The following is a 23,252-nucleotide window of genomic DNA, read 5'->3' on the forward strand; positions in this document are numbered from 1 at the left end:
GACGATCCGAATGATCTAATTTGTGGTGCCAGTTAGTATTCCTCGCGAATGATCTAATTTGTTCTGGCACGCCAGTTTGTATTCAAAATCAACACCATAGAGTATGAATTCTGATGATGAATTCAATCAGCTTGTAATGAATGAATTGATTGGTCCCTGCTCTTCGGATGATGAGAATGATCTATTTTTTTTGGTGCGGTGCACATGATCATTGAGGATTTGGTTCGTCATCACTCATCCGGGTCGAATTGGTTCTGTCGAAGGACCTGGTGTACTGGATCGTGAAAGACTGTTTTGGCATGGTCTTTGTAAAATGTGTTTATTTGTCAGTACTCAGCACAGGTAGCTGATCCCGGACTTTGTAAGATGTGCTAGCTTAACTGATCACTGTTCTAGATAAAAAGAATGAAACAAAATGAAAACAGCTAGCACTAGCAGTACAGCTAACCTGAGTAGTTTGTGATTAGTGTTGGGTGTGACAGCAGTCAAGATAGATCACCTAAACTATATATGCACAAAATCCAACAAGCAGAGCTGAAGTACATAATAAAAATGCTCATGGCCTCTTGATTATAATCAACAGATTTTCCCAAAGATTGCCCTAACTGAAGTAAATAAGACACATGACCAAATATGAAATTGCAAAAACTAAATGCCCTAACTGAAGCTGATAGTTGTTAAAACCTAAATTGCCCCATGACCACCAGTTTCAACATATGCAAAACATGAGTAAAGATCACTATCTCAACATCCAGTTTCAGTACAACATTTTGAATTTACTATACAGAGGGCCTAGGCACGTGAAAGACGTATAAAATGGCAAGGTTCGGATGGATGGAGAATTATAATGGCAAGTTTCAAAATAGCTGAATTGCAATGTCATTTCTCCAACGTTCAAGAATTGTAATGGCAGAAATCCAAAAAACCCAAATTAATATTATTTTGTTTCCTTTTAGCTCCACACCTCATACTGTGTCACATCCCAAAATAACTGTTCTTTTAGATTTATCCTAAATCAAACTATTTTAAGTTTAATCAAAGCTACAGGGTTGTAGGGTCAACTTTAAGATAGACTTATGATAAATCTAAAAGAGCACTCTTTTAGGGAACGAGGGAGTAGACAAAAAGAGCATATGTCAGCTGGGATCCCCAACTTGAGTTCATGCTTTCGCCTTTCAATAAATACCTTTGATCCATAAAAGTTTGTTTACCCCTCAGCTCAACATTGACCTATTTGCAATTGCCTCCTTTGTTCGAGACCTCGTATTTGACTCATTGTTTTTTCATATTTAATTTGTTTAACATCAAAATTGTTATCTCCTGAGACTCTTTCTCCTAGATCTAAGCTCTAGATGGTAAACTCTCAAGTTGTCGTCTTGAAGAAACAAAACTCCCTTGCAATATGGCATATGGGATATGGCCATGGTTTACAGAAAAGAAATGAATGGACTACTCTTCCATCTTGTTAGCAGAACCCAGCAGACAGCCAATATTGGGGGTGATAACAGCACGCTTGCTGATCTCCCCCACCGTGCAGCAATGCTTCTCATTGGTGTTAATTGCTGCAACTTCCTGGACAAACTTGCAATTGGAGCCAGAAGAAACCTACACAATTTGTTGATTGTGATCTGAGTACTGCATGCGAAACCTATACAGAAAACATAAATACTTCAGTTTTGAAACTCACATCAAAGAGTGTGTCTCCAATCTTCATTTTCACTTTACCACTCCTATATACAAGTATCATCCCCATATAACCTGCAGGAAGGTCCTTGAGTTTCGAGCCACGCTGCGATGATGGCCTCACGTCCTCACGTCTCTCCTCAGAGCCTTTATTAGGTTCACTAACTGATTGTGGCTGCATTGGTAAAGGAAGAGAGCATGGCAACTGGAACAAGAGCAATTTGTGATTCATCTGACCGATCCTGTCAACACAGAGAACATTAATGGGCAATCAGTGTTTTCAAATCGTCTAGTCGAACCTAGTCGCCATGGGACCGATCAGATGACTAGTCGCGATTAGTCGTCGATCAGGCCGATTAGTCGAGCTTAGTCGGTCCTAGTCGTCTGCCTAGTCGTCCTATGTGTCCCAGGACCGATATGATATATGTACTACATATTACTTAATAAAAAGCAAGTATGAAGGCAACAATAATGGTCAATTTTTCACTTATTTGTGAGAGATGATTTGTGAACTGTCCAGAACTCTGTATTCCTGTCCCCATAGTCCATATTCCTATCTCTCAGCCTCTATATACCAAAAACCTAACGGGCCACCTTGCCAGCCCATCGCCGGCCGAGGCCCACAACTCAAACAGCCCATAAAACAATCTCAAGTCTGATCGTTTTCCAACCTGATCGTGCGACTAATCGCGACTAGTCGACGACTAGTCGGACGACTAGAAAACTAGTCGCCCAGACCTACTCGGTGCCCTTATCGGGGTCACCGGACCGATAAGCCCGACTAATCGCGATTAGTCGGACGACTAGATAACATGGTGGGCAATTGCCTGTATAACCATATGAGTTTTAGCCAGTTCAATGGTATTTCTTAGAGTATACAATTGAGCTCACAAAGTGATTTGGCTTTAATGCATATGACCAGAAATAAAACGGTTTTGGAATATGCAACAATATATACCATTAACCCAAGCTCTTCTGCTGCGGTTAATTCAGCATCTTGAGCTCTGCTGGCAGAAGATTCTCCAAATTCTTCCTCGTCAAGAATTTCTGCATTTGAGATGTAGGAAGAGTGTAAGGCCAGTTGAAGAAAATCTTTTGCAATTTCAACTAGAAAGACAACAGCATACCAGGATTTCCAGAGTAGGACCTCCTCAATGGGAGAGAAACAGGATAATCAGTATGGGTATAGTCCTGTAATAAAAGAAAACGAAACCAATGGATAAGGTCCGAATAGGAAACAATCCTCATTAGTAATCTGATCTTTCCTCACCCATGGCTCTGCATATTCTTTTGGTAACTTTGCTTCATCTGAATATCAAATAGAAACAAAGAGGAGTTAAGGTCTAAATACAGAAATATGTATGCATAAACAATATGAAATATATTCTATGTTCTTTAAAAAGAGAGAAGAAAAAAAATGCAGCCCAACCAGCAGACTAATACATTTTTTCAGAACAACGATGCTTAAGGAACGGTTCATAATCGTAAACAATGAAGATAAATATCTTCCATGAATACCTGAAGAACTTTTTGGTTTAAGAAAAGATCTTGCATAAGAAGAATTTCCTTGTCCAAATGCAACTTCTGTTCGGCTTTTTGCTATGCAAACAGAACAGTACATCATTAGCTAGATGTGCAGCAGAAATAAAAATAAATAATCTACGCCAATACTAAAAATTGTATATTTATCAACACCAATGAGCTACTAGTTTGATAATTGTAATAATTGAATATATTACTTTCTCTATTACAAATCCTTGGTTACCTTGTATTACATGCACTAATTTTAGTATCTAATTCAAGACATGGAAAGAAAGAGTTCGGTGCATGTCCTACACAATGCAACATATATATTTTTTACAATTATTTGCAGAACAACGCTTTTCAAATGAAATAAAGAAAGAGATACGTATAACTTGGTAAACAGAGACTGTTCATAAAAATGCAAGACACAAGTAGCAGTTTTATCTGCAAATGTTGTAAAGTGGTAAGAAACTAGTTGAGCATGTTTAATTAATAACCTCGGAGATTTGTACCTATATATATTTCAGGCTACCAACCAAGCAGATGGAATATGAGAATATCAATAGCCATTGACGGAAGTAGCTGTGGGCACACTCAGCTTGTAGGAATAACATTTTTTTTATAGGTACGAATAACAAATTTACTAGGTACTGCATGGAATGAACATAAATAAGTACTCTTACGTTTTTCCTCAGTTTTAACTCTTCTTGCAAAGGGATCTGTAACCTGCAAAATGAAACAAAATACTGTATACATGAACAAAGCATCAAGGGAAAAGCATGCAGATACAACAAATGAAGAACCAAATACAATAATTAGTACCTGTGATGCCTTAAGTTTCATCAATAATTCCTTATCGACGGTTTCATCCTTGCTATTAAGGCTGGACGAAAAACTCGTGGCTCGGTAGCTCGCTCGGCTCGGCTCATTAGTGGCTCGGCTCGGCTCGGCTCGTAGAAAAATATAAACGAGCCAAGCCAAAGTTTTGGCTCGGTCTCTTATCGAGCTAGCTCGAGCCAGCTCGCGAGCAGCTCGCGAGCCGCAACGAGCCAACGCTCAAATCTAGCCGGCCCAGCAGCCCAGCTTCGACTCGATGAAAGTCTCCCACTCCCACCTCTGCGCGGCGGCTGGGCGACTCGCGAGTCCCGTCGCCTCCCCCCGACCTCGCCCCGTCACCTCGCCCGTCCGGTCGTCCCCGGCAGCCCGGCCCGCCCCTCCAACGACCCGCTTCTGGGGGCCGGCGCCCTGCCCTGCAGCCTCGTGGCCGGCGCCCCTGCGCGCGGCGCGCCTCGCGGCCGGGGGCCGGCGCCCTCCCTGCGGGCTACGTCCTCGGCGCCTCGCCCGTCGCCTCCCCCGACCTTGCCCCGCCACCTCGCCCGTCCGGTCGTCCCCGGCAGCCTGGCCCGCCCCTCCGACGACCCGCCTCCGAGGGCCTCCAGCTGCAGGCCCCCTCTCCCCGCAGCCATGGAGGAAGACCCTGGACATCTTCTTGTTGCGCCACCACCCCGCAGCCATGGAGGCATCTGGCTCTACTAGTGCTAGCTGGCTGGGTTTTTTTTTGAGCTGGCTCGTGAGCCAAACGAGCCAGCTCGAGATGCCAAACGAGCCGAGCCGAGCCTGACTTTCAGCTCGGCCTGATAACGAGCCGAGCCGAGCCAGCTCGTTACCGTAACGAGCCAGCTCGAGCTGAGCCGAGCCGAGCCGAGCCGGCTCGACATCCAGCCTTACTTGCTATCATCAACTGGTTCCCTGTCAAGTTACAGTAAATCACATTCCACATACCAAAATTGTCAATCTTGCAAAATTCAAATAGAAACTATCAAAGTTATAGGAAAGTAAATGTGGACCCAAGCACGTACTTTTTCGGGACAACCTTAGCGGCTTTCTTCACAGGTATTTTGGGTGCAAATTTTAGTCCTCCCTTACATCAAACAACAATAATAGTAAGCACTAAACTGGAAGAAGCCAACATTGTGAACAGCCTAGGAAATATTAACCTTTCGAGGAGGAGCTCCAAGGGGGGCATTTATTTCCTTCTTGACTTTACTCTTGTCGTCCATAACAAAATTACAAAACCTATAAGAGTGAAATTGAAAAGTGAAAACCTGTGTGTCAAGCTTTCAGCACTGAAGTTGACTACATTTTACACAACAATTAGAAACTCAAAATTGCTTGTCAACTTCTATTCTTTTTTTTCGACACGCAAGAGAGCTGTGTATCTTTATAATAAGAGAGAAAGAGTGGTCCAATTACAAAAGATATACCTCACCTTGGACCAGAGTGAGTAATGTAAAGAAACAAGTAAAGGGCTATTACAAAAAATCTAACACGAAGGACCAGACCATTAAACCTAAGAATCCTAAGTTTGGGTTCCTCCCAACTTCTATTTGAAGCGTCCCCTCATAAGAGGACTTAAATGTGATACAAACATCAGTCCTAGGAGGCTGATGCCATATTTATTACATCAGATGGTTCATTACCATACAAACCTCCGAGGAGGACACTCGATACAGATGATAATAAAAAGTAACCAGGCTACGACATAACACCAGAGCGCGACCCACATGGGATCCAGCTCGGGCTCAGAGTACTGCATCAGCGAAATCATCTCGAACAGGGCCGGTTCCACAGGAAAGGTTGGGTGTAGAACGATAACCCTACTCGGCGACGTCTGGTACGAAGTCTGGGTCTTCCTCTGTAAAAAGTGAGAATGGGGTGAGTACAAACGTACTCAGCAAGTCCAACCACACCCACGGAGGGGGTTATATCAGAATAACATGCTCAGGTAAAACAAGGATAAGGTTATGGTTTAATTTGTGGAAAGCTAAATTTTATGCAGGGGTTCGTTTTAGCCGAAAACATTTCAAAAACCAGTTTTTGTATTGAGTAACACGGAGTTCAAGTTCAAAAACTGCTACCGGACACCCCGTCCGTCGTAGCACACGGCACTACTGCCGGACACAATTCCAAAACAACTCACACCAGCCCATCCCAATGAAACACTAGTTATGTGACCACACCGTAACTCGCCCAATACCGTGGGCACGTCTATTCGAATAGCTTTTAACTCTGCAGAGGTGTGCAACTTTACCCACAAGTGGGTTACCACAACACGAACACCGTAGTGTCGGTGTAGATCCCGACATAGCCATTACCCACCTTAGCTAGACCTGATTCGCCATCACGGGATTCACCAAGGGGTCATCGACCTATCTCTGAGGTACGACCGGGGTATAAGTCATACTGAACATATCCCTTCTCCTTGATCACCCGTTGCTCTCAGCCCTCCTGATGGCTATCACATCAACTAGTGGGGTTTATGCTAAGCCGTTGCCCATTCAACGGTCGAGTGGTTTGCACAATAGTGGAGTTAGGTGAGATGACACACCAACTCGGTCCTTAGACACAACAAGATGGATATCTCCCTTCTTTGCCCTGCCACATTGGCACGAGCACACCAAATGGCAAATCCGTAGAAATGCCATCCATCCCGTCTAAACTTTCTTTACAAAAACACCACATTTATCCCATCCCACATACGCACACATTTTCTTTATAAAATAAATTGTATTATGAGTAAAGTCCTAAGCGTTCTAATATCGATTAACGTCCAAGCAAAATCAGACATTAATCTAGGTGGTCAAGGAATGGTCATCACAAATCAAGGGGTGGCTATACAACCATGTTTTTATGCAAGCAAAACATATGCAATTTTATAAAGCAGGCCATTGGGTTGTGTTTATAAAAACTAGGACAGAAACATGCATCAAAGGATGGGATTGAACTTGCCGTCTTCGTAGCCTTCGGGGAGGTCCTGTCCTTCGGGCTCGGGGTCACGGAACGGGTCCTCGTTCACCTGCTCACAGTACTGCTCGTTAACGGGTTCTCCTTCGTTCACTCCGTGGTCTACAGCGCACACAAACAAGCACACAATCAATACAGAAAACAAAGATTTATCGTTGAGCTCGAATCGGGAACACATAAGATATGGGGTACGGAGTAATATTTTTGGGTGGATTCCTAATGGCATGGTCAAAACTATGTTATGAAAGGTGTGGTAAAGTTTTAGGTTGATCCGAGGTCGTTTGGCGCATGAAATGATAGGTTACATAAAGGGTTAGGGGTTAAATCAGGGTCCAGGGACTTAGTTGTAATTAATGAAAGAGCTTAATTAGAATTTTTGGAAAGGTTTGGTTTATTTGGGAAAAGGATAGGGTCTTATTTCTAATCAAATTTATGCAGTGGAGGCTTTGTTTGTGATTACCATAAAGGACAGGGTTTTATTTGAAAGAAAACCAAGGGTGGGAGGGCTCTTAAATAAATAGAAAGGAATGGAGGGGGTTAAGGGCAAAAACGCCCTGTCTTCATCCTCCCCCTCGTGCTGGAAAGCAGGGGAGGCGGGGGTACGCCGGCGGCGGCCCTGGGCCGGCGGTCCGCGGGCTCGAGGGCGGCCGGGACCATGGGGGAAAAGGTAATGGGGCCCTGGAAGCTCGATTCCCTTTTCCAATTTCGGAGAAGGGGCCTGCAGGGGTGGGAGCAGCGGCCATGGCCGCGGCGGGTGCTCTACGGCCCTGGGCGGCGCGAGCAGGGCGGCTCGGGACGGGTTGGCGGGGGTAGAGGAAGAGGGGAAAGGGAGGAACTCCGCACGCCCCTACCTTGGGCCGAGGCGACGCGAGGAGGCGGGGCGACGAAAGCGGCGGCGGCGGCCTGCAGAGCGTGTGGCGGCGGTGCTGCGGAATGGGAGAGATGGGCGGGAGGTGGCGGTAGGCAGTTGTAGAGCGGAGGGGTGGCGTGGGTGGCCTTTTTATAGGGCGAGAAAGGCGGTGGCGACGCCGGGGTAGGTGGCCGGCGGGGAAGCTCCGAGGATGGCCATTAATGGCGCTCGAGGCGTCGCTAGCGGCGAGGCGGGATGGGATGTTTCGGTCAGCGCTGCGCGGTGCTGTGCGGGCATCAACGGCAGACGACGGTGTGGTTGGCAAGGCGTGCACTGGTGACGCGACGCCTCGGCGCAGGTGGCACTGTGCGGCGTGTGTGGGGGCGGCCGGTGGCGGCCCGAGCGTCGTCGCGGCATGGCGCGCCGAGTGCCGCGGCGTGCACGCGAGCGAGTGGGCTGGGCAGGCGAGATGTGCGCGCGCGCGTGGGCGGCGTGGGCGGAATGCGTGGGAGCAGGCCAGGGCTCGGGTGCAGCGGGTGCGCGGGCACGGGGCGGCGGGGCGAGCTGCTCAGCACGCGGGGAAGGAGAGAGGGGAGTCGGCCCCGGGTGCGCGCGGCAGAGGGAGAGAGAGAAGGAGGGAAAAGAAAGAAAAGGAAGAGAAATAGGAAAAAAAGAAAAGGAGGGGAGAGAGAGAGGGAGAGAGATTCGCGCCGGATCCGCGGCGCGCGGTCGGCCACGCGCAGCGCCGATCACGCGTGCGCGGGCCAGGGGTAGGTGGGGCATGCGCAGCGCTAGCGGCCAAGCGGCGCCCGGGTGCACGCGGCAGGGCGGGGAAGAGAGAGAAAGAGAGATTCGCGGCGACGACCGCGACGGGCGGTGAGGAAAAAGAGAGAGAGTGCAAGGTACGGTCGTCGAAAAAGAAAGGTGGAATCGACGAATGGAATCGGGAGTTGGGAATCGGGTGTTCGGGATAGAGAAAAGATTTTCGGGATTTAGGGTTTAGGTTTTAGGAGGTTCTCGAGCTCAACGACGAAAAAGAGTTTTGAAAAAATTTAGCGTGTGATTTATTTGGTGAATTTTTTGGGTCGTTACAAACCTACCCCACTTAAAATGAATCTCGTCCTCGAGATTCGGCTGGGCCTCTAAACAGGTGGGGGGAGTTCTTTGGGAAAAACATCTGGTTATTCATTTACTGCTGGGATTTCTTCAAAAGACTTGGCTTTCATGCCAAACACTATTGGGTCTGATCCACTTTCCTGGGTATGGCAGGTCACTCGTATTCCTTCTGGGTTCGTTAAGTGCCACTTTGTCAGTACAGCCTATGAGACCATTATGTCGGCTTAACCAATCTATTCCGAGGATCACGTCTATCCCTTCTGACTTAAGTACTACTAGGTCTGCTAAAAAAAATTCTACCCCACTTAAAATGATCCTTACCCGTAGACAACCTAATTGACACATGATGTCACCTCCAGGCGTCCGGGTTATTAGGGGTGTCTTTAGTAGTACTGTAGGTATATTGTGTTTTTCCACAAAACTCGAGTGTGTTGCTCCAAAAATCAAATAATACTGTCGCAAGGGCTGTGCTGACTAGGTACTTACCGAGCACTACACCCTGAGCTCCTTGAGCCTCTTGTGCGTTGATGTGGTTGACGTGGGCTCGTCCAAATGACTGCTGGGGCTGCCTCATCTGCTGACGGTTATTGTTGGTGTTGTTGTTGTTGCGGATGGGCACTCGGTTGGCACCTGACAGAACTGGTCTTGGTCCATTCACAGAGTTGGAGAAGGTTGAGGCTGCCGGCTTGTTGTTGGCATACAGGCAGTTAGCAATGAAATGCCCTGTCTCCCGGCAGTTGAAACAGGCCTTAATATTGCTGTTGTTGGTGACCTGGCTTGCATTGCTCTGCGGGGCCTTCATGGAGTTCTGGCTCCTGAACTGCGTGTTAGAGGCTTGTGGGGCTGTCGCCTGAGGCTGAGTCTTATACTGTATTGGAGCCTGATACCTTGGTGCAGTATAGTTGAAGTTTCTTGATTTCTGAAAGCGGTCCTGCTGGCGGGCCTTGCTTTCCATAAACTTGCGCTTGTTGTCCTTTCTTTCTTCAACTTTGGCCCTCTCAGTGAGGATGGTCTTGTTCATCAAGGTGTTGAAGTCCAGGTAGATCTGAGGGGTAAGCAGGGTCCGGAGTTCTGGGTTCAACCACTTCTGTAACATGTCCTGCTTCTTTTCATCATCATCCACTTCTTCTGGTGCATATCGGGACAGTTCCATGAACTGATGGGTGTACTCTTCCACCGACATGCTTCCTTGCTACAGAGCACGGAACTCATCCACCTTGCGCTTTATGGTGGCCGAGGGGATATGGTGGCGGCGGAACTCCTTCACGAATTCCTTCCAAGTGATAGTGGAGGCATCTTTGGCAGCAGCGCCGTAATTCTCCCACCTGGCTAAGGCAGACCCGGTGAGTTGGTGGGCTGCTAGAAGAACCTTGTCCCGATCCTGGCACTCAAATGGCTCGAGTTTTCTCTGAATCACACGTAGCCAGTCATCTGCATCCAAGGGGTTGCTAGATCCGGCAAAGGTGGGCGGCTTGGTCCTCAGAAAAGCCGTCAGCTTGTCATTCAGGGTTTGCTCTCGAGGCTGCTTATCAACGAGGGTATTGACCAGTGTCTCTAGGATGAGGGTCTGATTGTGGATTATTTGTGCCAGGTCCCCGAGGGGTGGTGGTGGAGGCAGTGGCACTTCTTGATTTTCTCCTCGGTTCTGGCTCACTTCTTGTTCATCCTGGGGAGGGTTCTGTCCATCTGGCTGCACTCCCATATCAGCGACTGGAGGGTTCCGAATGCGGGAGGCCCTCGTAATGCTTCGGGAAGCCATATGTAAATTGGGTGGAGTTTTTATGAGATTTAGGATTAAGAGATGTTTAAGTTATTTAAATCGTATTTTTGAAAAGGCAGTATCTAACTACTACCGACCAGCACACAACTAACAAGCACACAACAAGCACAAACAATTTTATTACTGCAAGGGAGGTACAACATGGGGCAAGGCCAAACGTGTACTACACGTCCGGGTACACAACCTCAAAAGAAAAGGGGGCACAGATCTTCTTCGGACCACACGGCTTCATCCCTTGATGATCGCTAGCACTTTAGGCAAACTCATCGGCTTGAGTGAGTTCCTCCCTCGGAAGAGAACTCACGTCTCCTAGGGGAATGAGCGGTCCTTGCTCGCCGTCCTCTAGATCTCCGTTTTCCCGGGGTTGCGTAGTGGCTTCTCTTGCGGCGGCGACCGTAGACCTTCCATGGTTCTCGGGTGGGGCTTGTGGGTTTCCAAAGAGTGGTCCCCATCCTATGACGGGCATTCCGAGTAGAACATGGTCTTCTCCTATTGCCGGGACTGGGGTTCCACTTCTAGTCCATTCCTGCATACGCCGGTCCCGGGCTTGCCTGAGGCTCTCCTGAGCAACTGCTTCACTGCTGACCGCGGCTGCGGCTCTTGCCTCGGCTTGGACTGCTCGGATCTGTTGCAGTCTTACCGCGAGCTCTGCTTGCTCGGCTCGATGGGTCTGTTCCCTCAGCAAGTTGGCTTGCTCGTCAAAGAGCTGATCCAGGGAGGCTAGGTAGGTAGCCACTTGGTACAGGGGGCCTTCTTCATGGCGGCGCCGTTCCAGGCTTCTCATTCGAGCTTCCCAAACTGGAGTTCTGATGGCCGGCGGAAAGAATCTCATTGGTGTGGGGGTGAGGTGTCTTTCGAAAATCCGGCACAGGTAACGGAGTGCTTTCCTGACGGCCAAGGGGTAGGTGTCCTGGTGCGTAAACCCTGTAGCGGTCACTCGCCATGACTGGATGTCGGGGTAGCGGTCACTTCTGGCGATGACTAGGATCACCTTGCAGCGGAGAGTGCCATGATGCTCGTACTCTCTGCTGTAGTACCTTGGGCGTTCCGTGACGCCAAGGCTCTCCAGGGCGTTGATCAACAGGCTGGGGAAGCCAGGTGCAGCTTGGCAATCGCCCTGGGTCCATCCTTCCCCAGCCATCTGAAAAACAAAGATTAGGTGAATCTGTTCTGCATAAAAGCGGTCTGCGAGGTTAAACCGGGTTGGACCTAATGGGAAAGGCTTGGAAAAAGGGGTCTCGCTCCTAGGGTCACGTCCTACGGCCAACCTATGGCTCTGATACCACCTGAAGCGTCTCCTCATAAGAGAGGACTTAAATGTGATACAAACATCAGTCCCAGAAGACTGATGCCACATTTATTACATCAAATGGTTCATTACCATACAAACCACCGAGGAGGACACTCGATACATATGATAATAAAAAGTAACCAGGCTACAACATAACACCAGAGCGCGACCCACATGGGATCCAGCTCGGGCTCAGAGTATTGCGTCAGCGAAATCATCTCGAACAGGGCCGGTTCCACAGGCAAGGTTGGGTGTAGAACGATAACCCTACTCGATGACGTCTGGTACGAAGTCTGGGTCTTCTTCTGTAAAAAGTGAGAATGGGGTGAGTACAAACGTACTCAGCAAGTCCAACCACACCCACGGAGGGGGTTATATCAGAATAACATGCTCAGGTAAAACAAGGATAAGGTTATGGTTTAATTTGCGGAAAGCTAAATTTTATGCAGGGGTTCGTTTTAGCCGAAAACATTTCAAAAACCAGTTTTTGTATTGAGTAACACGGAGTTCAAGTTCAAAAACTGCTACCGGACTCCCCGTCCGTCGTAGCACACGGCACTACTGCCGGACACAATTCCAAAACAACTCACACCAGCCCATCCCAATGAAACACTAGTTATGTGACCACACCGTAACTCGCCCAATACCGTGGGCATGGCTATTCGAATAGCTTTTAACTCTGCAGAGGTGTGCAACTTTTCCCACAAGTGGGTTACCACAACACTAACACCATAGTGTCGGTGTAGATCCCGACATAGCCATTACCCACCTTAGCTAGACCTGATTCACCATCACGGGATTCACCAAGGGGTCATCGACCTATCTCTGAGGTACGACCGGGGTATAAGTCATACTGAACATATCCCTTCTCCTTGATCACCCGTTGCTCTCAGCCCTCCTGATGGCTATCACATCAACTAGTGGGGTTTATGCTAAGCCGTTCCCATTCAACGGTCGAGTGGTTTGCACGATAGTGGAGTTAGGTGAGATGACACACCAACTCGGTCCTTAGACACGACAAGATGGATATCTCCCTTCTTTGCCCTGCCACATTGGCACGAGCACACCAAATGGCAAATCCGTAGAAATGCCATCCATCCTGTCTAAACTTTCTTTACAAAAACACCACATTTATCCCATCCCACATACGCACACATTTTCTTTATAAAATAAATTGTATTATGAGTAAAGTCCTAAGCGTTCTAATATCGATTAACGTCCAAGCAAAATCAGACATTAATCTAGGTGGTCAAGAAATGGTCATCACAAATCAAGGGGTGGCTATCCAACCGTGTTTTTATGCAAGCAAAACATATGCAATTTTATAAAGCAGGCCATTGGGTTGTGTTTATAAAAACTAGGACAGAAACATGCATCAAAGGATGGGATTGAACTTGCCGTCTTCGTAGCCTTCGGGGAGGTCCTGTCCTTTGGGCTCAGGGTCGCGGAATGGGTCCTCGTTCACCTGCTCACAGTACTGATTGTTGACGGGCTCTCCTTCATTCACTCCGTGGTCTACAGCGCAGACAAACAAGCACACAATCAATATAGAAAACAAATATCTATCGTTGAGCTCGAATCGGGAACACATAACATATGGGGTACGGAGTAATATTTTTGGGTGGGTTCCTAATGGCATGGTCAAAACTATGTTATGAAAGGTGTGGTAAAGTTTTAGTTTGATCCGAGGTCGTTTGGCGCATGAAATGATAGGTTACATAAAGGGTTAGGGGTTAAATCAGGGTCCAGGGACTTAGTTGTAATTAATGAAAGAGCTTAATTAGAATTTTCGAAAGGTTTGGGTTATTTGGGAAAAGGATAGGGTCTTATTTCTAATCAAATTTATGTAGTGGAGGCTTTGTTTGTGATTACCATAAAGGACAAGGTTTTATTTGAAAGAAAACCAAAGGTGGGAGGGCTCTTAAATAAATAGAAAGGAATGGAGGGGGTTAAGGGCAAAAACGCCCTGTCTTCATCCTCCCCCTCGCGCTGGAAAGCAGGGGAGGCGGGGGTACGCCGGCGGCGGCCCTGGGCCGGCAGTCCGGGGGCTCGAGGGCGGCCGGGACCATGGGGGAAAGGGTAATGGGGCCCTGGAGGCTCGATTCCCTTTTCCAATTTCGGAGAAGGGGCCTGCAGGGGTGGGAGCAGCGGCCATGGCCGCGGCGGGCGCTCTGCGGCCCTGGACGGCGCGAGCAGGGCGGCTCGGGACGGGTTGGCGGGGGTAGAGGAAGAGGGGAAAGGGAGGAACTCCGCGCGCCCCTACCTTGGGCCGAGGCGACGCGAGGAGGCGGGGCGACGGAAGAGGCGGCGGCGGCCTGCAGAGCGTGCGGCGGCGGCGCTGCGGAATGGGAGAGAAGGGCGGGAGGTGGCGGTAGGCAGTTGTAGAGCGGAGGGGCGGCGTGGGTGGCCTTTTTATAGGGCGAGAAAGGCGGTGGCGACGCCGGGGTAGGTGGCCGGCGGGGAAGCTCCGAGGACGGCCATTAATGGCGCTCGGGGCGGCGCTAGCGGTGAGGCGGGATGGGATATTTCGGGCAGCGCTGCGCGGTGCTGTGCGGGCGTCAACGGCGGACGGCGGTGTGGTTGGCAAGGCGTGCACTGGTGACGCGACGCCTCGGCGCAGGTGGCGCTGTGCGGGCGTCAACGGCGAGCGGCGGTGGCGTGCGCGCGCGGTCGGCTCGGTACGACTGTGAGCGGGCGGCCGATGTCGCGGCTCGGTGCGCCGAGCGCTGCGTGCGCGTGCACGCGCGCGCGGGGGCGCACGGGCTGGTCGGGCGGCGTGCGTGGGGGCGGCCGGTGGCGGCCCGAGCGTCGTCGCGGCGTGGCGCGCCGAGTGCCGCGGCGTGCACGCGAGCGGGCTGGGCAGGCGAGATGTGCGCACGCGGGGGGGGGGGGGGGGGGGGCGGCGTGGGCGGAATGCGCGGGAGCGGGCCAGGGCTCGGGTGCAGCGGGGGCGCGGGCACGGGGCGGCGGGGCGAGCTGCTCAACACGCGGGGAAGGAGAGAGGGGAGTCGGCCCCGGGTGCGCGCGGCAGAGGGAGAGAGAGAAGGAGGGAAAAGAAAGAAAAGGAAGAGAAATAGGAAAAAGAAAAAAGAAAAGGAGGGGAGAGAGAGAGAAAGAAGAGAGAGGGAGAAAGATTCGCGCCGGATCCGCGGCGCGCGGTCGGCCACGTGCAGCGCCGATCACACGTGCGCGGGCCAGGGGTAGGTGGGGCACGCGCGGCGCTAGCGGCCAAGCGGCGCCCGGGTGCACGCGGCAGGGCGGGGAAGAGAGAGAAAGAGAGATTCGTGGCGACGACCGCGACGGGCGGTGAGGAAAAAGAGAGAGAGTGCAAGGTACGGTCGTCGAAAAAGAAAGGTGGAATCGACGAATGGAATCGGGAGTTGTGAATCGGGTGTTCGGGACAGAGAAAAGATTTTCGGGATTTAGGGTTCAGGTTTTAGGAGGTTCTCGAGCTCAACGACAAAAAAGAGTTTTGAAAAAATTTAGCGTGTGATTTATTTGGTGAATTTTTTGGGTCGTTACACTATTCTAGATGTCAAAACCACGACATACACTGAAAACATTAACGCCATCAATCCATGGACCTAGATAAACTGACAATTTTTAACGTCACGGAACTTGTTTCCCTTGATCAGAAGAAAAAGGTGCTAGAGGAAGAGGAGCCAAATGCTCTCAATTCTAGTGGCATCCAGAGGAAGAGAACCAAGGGGCGCCTTAGTGCTGAAACGCCTGGGCACGATCAAGAGAACACTACATGTCTAACCATACAAATCACAAGAAATTGCAGCACACTCTTAGAAATCGCAGTACAAAAAGCACTAACATTTGTTGGATCTAAAATATCTGAATCTTTGCAGTACCAAATACCTAACCATACAAACCACACAAAATTTGCGAAATTCAGAAGGGATTTACCTCTTCTTGGCGCTGGAGACTCCTCCTGGAGCATAGAGGGCGCGGGTGCAGGGGATCCTGGAGAGCAGGGAGGGGGAGGGAGGGAAAGGGGCGACGCCAAGAGCAGAGCAGAGGGAGGGAAGGAGGGAGGGAGGGGACTTTGGGAGACAACAGATCGCTTAATCTCGCTGATAAGCTGCTTAATAAATCGAAAACAAACATATCTTAAAATTTAACTTCCGTAATATCCTCTCTCTATCTCTCCGACGACAGTGTAATATATCAGCATTGTAACTACATGTATTTTAAATAATAGCTTTCATTTAGCATTGTTTTTTAAAAAAGTTACTGAAATGCGTTTATAAGATCTCTTTTAGTTTTTTAAGTTACTGTCACATCGACTATTCGAATGTCAGCTTGAATGTTCAGATGCCAACTTAATATAAAAATAATTGTATAAAATGCAATTAGAGCTCTAGATGAATCTATTAAATATAATTAATGCACGAACAACGAATGATTACTGTAGCAATAAGTGGTCAAATTATATACTAATTAAATTTAATAGATTCATGACTTATAAAATTAATTTTGTAATAAACAATATTTAGTACTCTAATTAGTGTGTAAACATGCGATGTGACGGGACTTATGACTTAAACTGGAAAAACCAAACGAATCCTAATTATAGGGACAATACTTACGTTTTACAAATCCTTTTTGTTCAGAGAACGAGACCAGACATTCCGTTTCCCCTGAGGGAAATGTGTTTTGGTTTGTGGAAGAAACAAATAAAAGAAGTTGCATCTAAAACCTCAAACCGAGAAAATCAAGCTTCGCGGAACTGCAGATCTGCTCACTTGTTTGTGAAGACCAACAAGGAGGCCCGCGCGCCACGCGCGTGCGATAGGTTGGCATGACAATACTTAAAATTTGAATATAATAAGCTGTAGACCACAGTGATATTTTTCATATGAATCTATATTGTTTGGTTATCGTGATCATATTCTGTTTATATTGAACTAATCACCAAATTTTGAAGGACCCGGCTAACGTACGGCCGGCCGGCCGGCCGCCCCTAATTAGGAAAGTTCAATAGAATAAAAAATATCTTCTTTTCATATTTGAAAGTGACTCCAATCAGTACATCTAAAAGTAGTGTCACGAGTAATTTTCTACTAAAATTACACCAACCACCACCCCTTCTTATCTGCTCACGTTACATTATTTCTACTTGACTAATACTACCATTCAAGTCAATGGTTACATGAAGCAACTTTTTGAGACCAATCAAGCAAATTTATGAAAGAACTCAAGAAAATTAAAATATGTACAAAGGCAATTTTCACCCGAACTCTCAAACAAGCATCAACTCTAGCGTGCAACTTGCCTCCAACTCCAGCACCAGCAAGCAAGCAAGCAACCAACGCATGTGCACCCCCTGTCAAGCAAAGTCCTCATGCCCAGCTTGGCTTGGTCCTCAACACCATATTTTCGCACAGTAGTGATGACAGCATCACAGCAAATTCTTCTATCACACCTGCTTGAGACTTTGATAGAGCAATTACTTCACCAGTATTGATAACCATAATCTCCTGATCACCTCAATAAGATCGTCCATATAGGCGATCTCTTGTCACACCAGGTTCATCAACAATGATGGCCCTATTTCCCTGCAAGACATGAGAATTCAACTTATTGCTGCATTCAGGTTTGAACATTATATGGTGACCAACATTGCAGATACAACACTGAAGTGATGATGATTGGTGTACCCCAACAAGATCGTTGAACAACACAAATTTACTGACATTTTGCTTCCCAATAATTGCCACCTTTGGAAGAAGCCTGTCTTGGATCTGAAATCATGTATAGTGCAGTAAATTAAAAAAAATCAGGGTTTAGCCATTTGATTCAGTAGAACATGAAGGTGTGTATGCTGACATGTTTAGACATGGATTCTCTAATGTTTAGGATATGAAGTGCACTATTTTGCCTATCAAGAACCATATTGTTCCATATTACAAAAATATGGTTTTGCCTACTGAGGAAAAAGATGCATGCAACGCTTATGTACTAATCGACAATCGACAGAAAGCATAAAATTTTCTAAACTGCTTCATGTGAACATTTTAAATGCTAGTCGGATAGTATTTTGCCTATCAAGAACCATATTGTTCCATAGTACAAAAATATGGTGTTGCCTACCGAAATGTATTGTTTTGCTTAGTCTAGAATCATATTATTGCCTACTGAGGAAAAAGATGCATGCAACGCTTATGTGCTAATCGACAGCGACAGAAAGTAGAAATTTTTCTAAATTGCTTCATGTGAACATTTTAAATGCTAGTCGGATAGTATTTAAATACCTATTGAAATTTATTAAAATGCTAATGATGAACATGCATGCAACCAATTTCAGGACTGCAAGACAAAAAATTGTCTTCCATGTAGAAATGCAAAAAGCTAACGACCATATGGAAAAAGGCTAACAGGCATGCAAAAAATAGAGTCAATATAAAAGGAGATGCATGAATGCAAGTTTAATCTAAAAGGGAATTGAAAAATAAAAGAGATCAGGAAGGTTGTTTGTTGATGCCATGAACATATCACATGGCTTCTCTGTATCGTAAAAATAAACATCCACAATCACAGGATGGTGTGATCCTTCAATCATAATTTAAAAATTCAGATTTCTCACTAGGTGATGGTTTATTTGTCTAGTACCACACAATAGGTAAGAAAGAAGCTATGTTGATTAATGAAATATTGATAGCACAGTCGGCAACCCCAATTCATAAGAAGTGAACATTACATGGCATGCATCTATTTGGGATGAAAAATAGAAAATATAATACAATCACATTAACAGGAACCCTTTCTATCAATAGATACCGGCACTAATACACGATGGATGGGGATAAAGCAACATAATGATAACAATTAGCAAATTCACAATCCAAGTACTAAGATGAGATGTTCATTTTAGTTGTAGAAATATACACATGAAAATGCTAAATCAGAACATAAAAACTGCTAAACTAAAATAAATATTTTGCATGTTCATTTAGTATAAGTTGCCTACATGAAATCCAACAAAAGATGTAGTTGCCTACATGAAAAATTCTTACTGGGAACCAAATTATTGCCCATCTATAATAATATTATTGCCTAATATATATATATATATATATATATATATATATATATATATATATAAATTACCTAAATGCTTACCTAGTGTTGATATTTTTGTTGTTACATATAGGAAAATGCTTATTGGAAACCCTATTATTGCACATCTATAATCATATGGTTGTCTAATTTCTATCTATAAATGCTTATAATTTGTACCGAAATGCTAGTTGATTTTTTCCTAACAATAGATAAATGCATAGACTCAACTCAGTGTTTCTGGCCGTGCGCCGCCGCTGCCCGTCCTCACGCTCCGCTGCCCTCCTAAGCCTAACCACAAAAAGCATGCATAAGTAATGTCATCAAGTAGTGTGCCTACATGCTGAATAAAGATTGAATAAAGAACATAGCTGGAAAAGCAAAAAAAAAAAGTGAGGGCCACAAGGTAGACGACTGCCATCCCGTGGTCCAGCCTCCAAATGGCAGGATGTGGTCTAATGAGTACACTAAATCACAGTGGAAGTTAATGTCAGTGGCAGCTTGCTTAAATTTAACATGCTTTAGTAACAAAATATATAGGGAAGACTTCGAGGAAATCATGGTTTTCTTCAGAGAAAATGAAACAAACCCCTTGCTCATTTATTTTAATCAGAAAATAATCCTATATCATTAGGGAGAGTAACAAATTTATTATGAGATGTGATTCCACCCATAAAATTGTACTGCAACAGAGAAAATGAAACAATCTACAGAGGAAGTGTTTGCTCAATCATATTAACAAGATGCTAATTGATTAGCATCGATTATGCATGAACACACCAATTTTGTGTCTGCAAGTGTCTATTATCCTTGTTAAATCTATCTATATGCTCCGGGTCAACATCAGGTAGAGTTTTTTTGTCACCCTTAGGTAATTGGCCTCGACGTTGGAGCTCTGGGTAAACGTCAGGTGGTGCTGCTGGCTGTTCTGCAGCGTGATGCCCCTCACGCTGATCTCCTGGCAGTCCTCAAAGTGAACCACCTGCTAATTGGAGAACAAAGTGAGATGGTCATTCCACCAGTCGATCACCAATACAGTTCGAGAAAATCCCCAATCGAAAGGGGGCGCACGAGCTCACCTTGGGAGCAGGCTGCACGGTGCAAATTCTGTAAGAACATGAGCAGAGCATATGGTTAGTTTGGCCATGCTGTCACACACAACACCCAGCCTTAGGTTGCGCCATCGGTTACCTTCTCCTCGCACAGGAAAAAACGATAATCACCACCGCATCAACACTAGGACAAATGAATGACGAAATGAGCCGACGACGGATCTAATGCTGAGAACGGAATGCGGTGGGGGAGCGAACTTACGTCTTCTTCTTGCCGCCCTTTTTCCCCATGCTGATCCGCTTGTTCTTCCCTACCGCCATCTTACTGCAGCCGCAGCCACCGCGCTAGGGTCTGGGGGCTCGAGAGATGGAGTGGTTGGCGGCGCTGCATCGTGGAGTTTCTACCGTTGCCGCGGCTCCGCGCTGCACGCCGCCACTGCGGCCCCTCGGCTCAGTGCTCCACTCCGCACGCACCACCGCTCGCTCGCTCGCGCTCCGCTTGCGTCCTCTCCGCCCCACCCCGCTCGCACTACTCCGCACGCGCCGCTCTGCCGCGCCGCCCGCGTCGCTCCGCCCACACATCCCGCCCCACGCCGCTTCGCTCCCGCCGCTCCGCGCAGCCCGCCCCCACGCCGCTCTGCCTGTTCCGCGCCGAGGCAAGCTGCTCCGCCCGCGGAGGAGAGCACGGCCGCGGGGGTGGGGTAGGAGGAGGGGAGGCCGCGGCGGAGGACGGGAAGCGGCGGCGGGAGGGGAGGTTGTCGACGGGTGGGGCAGGGATAAGATTTTTTTTAAAGGGGAAGGGATAAGATTGGAGCCTCATAAGATTGAGTGGGAGAGGAGTGACAGAGATAAGAATTGCCAGCGTCGAGTGGTTGTGGGGTCCAGCGGCCAGCGTAATGATGGTTCGGGTGTGCGTGGGTGGCAACTGGGCTGGTAGGCGTGCCGTGCGGAAGCGCTAACGCGCGGCCGACCGTTTCCAAGTCTTTACCAATTTTTAATACCTAATCATTAGTAATATATTTTTTAGGGGGGATATTTCTCAAGGACTGTATCAATATTGAAGTCCTAATCTTTTTTGTTATAATGGTGCTGATCCAAGGACGGAAGCAGCGTGGATGTCTTCCTTAGATTTAAAAAACTCTGCACGAGAGTTTAGAGCTAGGCCCTATCATCCTTAGCATGGGCTGTTGGATTAAAAAATTCCATCTTGGGTGCCACGGGTGTAGTCGATGGGTACAATTGCATAAGGTGAGAAAAATAATTAGATTTCGGCAGAAACGCTCTCTAATTCGTAGTTTTTATAGGTCTCCACTCCCTCCCACCTCCCTCGGATATGACAGGTGAGTCCGGTGTAAGGGGTATGGTGGGTGAGGTGGGTGAAAAAGTTTTTAATTGTTTTCGATGTTTATAGTATAGATAGATAGAGAAAAAAAAATTGGAACCCACGACATCGGATGGGCAACGGCCTACGGGAGCCTCGGATGGGCTCATGGGCTGTACGGTTGTAGGCTGGGGTCACACAGCCCATTAGAAACAGTGATTAAGGCCACCACATAGACACGGATAAGCCTCGCCCTGTTCGTCGGTTCAACAAATTCAGTTACCAGCCCGCACCGGACCCAGATGGTCCCGACATCCCGGTCTCCTGCGCGGGTTGGAACCGGACCAGTGTGAACCCCCGACAGAAGGTGTCTCTGCATGGTTTTCGGTGTGAACCCGTAAACCGAGCCAAACAATAGATCTATGGGGAAATAAAGAAATGTTGTGGCTGCAGTGCGGAGGACGACTGCTGCTACGGTGCCGCGGCGGATGGCTGCGGCGACGGACGACGCTGCGGCAGACGACTGCTGCTGCTACGGCGGCGGATGGCTGCTATTGCACGGCGACGGACGACGTGGCGGCGGGCGGCGGCTGAGGCATACTACGGCTGCGTTGGACGGCGGCGGACGGCTGCTGCTGCGTGGCGGCGGACGGCGCGATTGCGGGCGTCGGCTACGGCGTACGGCGGCTGCGTCGAACGGCGGTGTACCAGCTGCGGCAAGAGGCGGCGATGCCCAAGGGCTGCTGCGGGCCAGCTGTGGCAGGCGACAGCGGATGGCGGCAGTGGTCTGCGGACCAGCTGCGGTCGGCGGCGGCAACGCCCGACGGCCGGGACAAAGATGCCACACGACGGCCCTGCTGGAGGCCTCGAGGGGAGGCTGCGCTCGCTGCCGAGGCATGCTTGCCTGTAGGCCGCCGTAGTCTCTCGCGTGGGTGCGCGTCTGCCTGTAAACTGGTGTGTTAACCCGTGAAACTATCTGCCCACACCAAACCAAGGTATTAATTAAGCTGTCGGAAGCAGTTCAAACCCAGCCCGCACCAGACCAACGTTTTTATCTTGGTTTGGGTTGGAAACAAACCAAAAACCGGTAAACCCAAACCACGAACAGGTCGAGATAAGCCCGCAGAGTGCCCATCTCAGCTAGCAACGGACTGAGGCGTACGTGCACTTTAGAACATCTGTGCTTCAGCAGTTCTTCAATAATTCTTTCATAATAACTAGTATTTTTTTAGATTAAGGAAAATCCCAGCCTTCTAATAACTAGTATTGGGAAATATTTTAATATCAGTTTTTGGATTATTTAGGGAGTTACTTTTGCAAGTCTTCCAATAAATTTATTCCAATACAACTAACATATTGTGTCATGAACCCTCCCTTTAAGCATCTCCAATAGTTCCTAATATTTTCTCCCCATAATTTATTGTTTGCCAACTCCCCAAATAGGTAAGGGGAGACAAAAAAAGTTCATCTCCAATTATTCCCAATTTTTACTCAAAAAATAAGAAGTTATGGCCCCATAAGGATAATTCCGCTGGAAACGGTGCAGGGGAGGGGCGATCGGAAAGAGAGAAGTGGTGTGTATTTTTATGCATAAGGGAGATCAATTTGCCAATTGTTAGTAGATGAGAAACTATTTGAGAGTATTTTTTTGTCTCTTTTTTTTTAAATAAGGACGAGGAAGAGAGATTGGAAACTAATGGAGATGATTTATTTGAGGGGAGTTAGTTATTAGAGAAGGGGAGATGTATGAAAAAACTGCTAGA

At 47.7% G+C, this 23,252-nt stretch overlaps 1 pseudogene; it reads right to left on the reverse strand.

Annotated features, from left to right (window-relative positions):
- Positions 1 to 1,187: 1,187 nt before the first annotated feature.
- Positions 1,188 to 16,115, reverse strand: LOC120683687 (annotated as a pseudogene).
- Positions 16,116 to 23,252: the final 7,137 nt, after the last annotated feature.

Source organism: Panicum virgatum, chromosome 7N (assembly GCF_016808335.1).
Source record: "Panicum virgatum strain AP13 chromosome 7N, P.virgatum_v5, whole genome shotgun sequence".
NCBI classification, from domain to species: domain Eukaryota; kingdom Viridiplantae; phylum Streptophyta; class Magnoliopsida; order Poales; family Poaceae; genus Panicum; species Panicum virgatum.